This window comes from Crocuta crocuta, unplaced genomic scaffold (genome assembly GCF_008692635.1).
Source record: "Crocuta crocuta isolate KB4526 unplaced genomic scaffold, BGI_CrCroc_1.0 scaffold1269, whole genome shotgun sequence".
Lineage (NCBI taxonomy): Eukaryota > Metazoa > Chordata > Mammalia > Carnivora > Hyaenidae > Crocuta > Crocuta crocuta.
The window spans coordinates 470,167-470,830 of record NW_027531335.1 but is presented as its reverse complement, the minus strand read 5'-3'; positions in this window follow the sequence as shown (position 1 = coordinate 470,830).

The following is a 664-nucleotide window of genomic DNA, read 5'->3' as shown; positions in this document are numbered from 1 at the left end:
TGACTTGGTGGTAATATGTGAGGGCAGCCACAGAAAACGAATACAGACTCTGTATTTCTGAGACTCCAGAGCTTTGTACGTGCTTGGATGGGCCTGTGGTCCAGTAATGGTTAAAAACCACCCCCCTCCAACCTTCCTTCATGTACTATCTTTCTCCGTCATTTTGTATTCGAGGAAAAAGTATGAGGGGTAAGACCCAAATCAACTCGACCAGACCCCCGAAGCCACGGCTCTCTGCTGGTGATGGAGTTCTTCCATTTCTCCCTCTTTTTTTTTTTTTTAATGTTTTTATTTATTTCTAGGAGAGAGAGAGACAGCGTGAGCAGGGGAGGGTCAGGGAGAGAGGGAGTCACAGACTCTGAAACAGGCTCCAGGCTCTGAGCTGGCAGTCAGCACAGAGCCCGACGCGGGGCTCGAACCCACGAACCGCGAGATCACGACCTAAGCGAAAGTCGGACGCTTAACCGACTAAGCCACCCAGGCGCCCCTCTTCTATTTCTCAACCCGAGGACAGCGTTCCAGGTTGCCCTTCTGGGAGCTCTTGAGTGGACCCCTCCTTTGCCGGATTGGGCAGCCCTGGCCTCAGAGAAGAAGCAACCCCCTGAAAAGAGCAGGGGGAGCTGTCGGGAGTGAATGGGTCGGAAGCCAGTGGCTCCACATATTA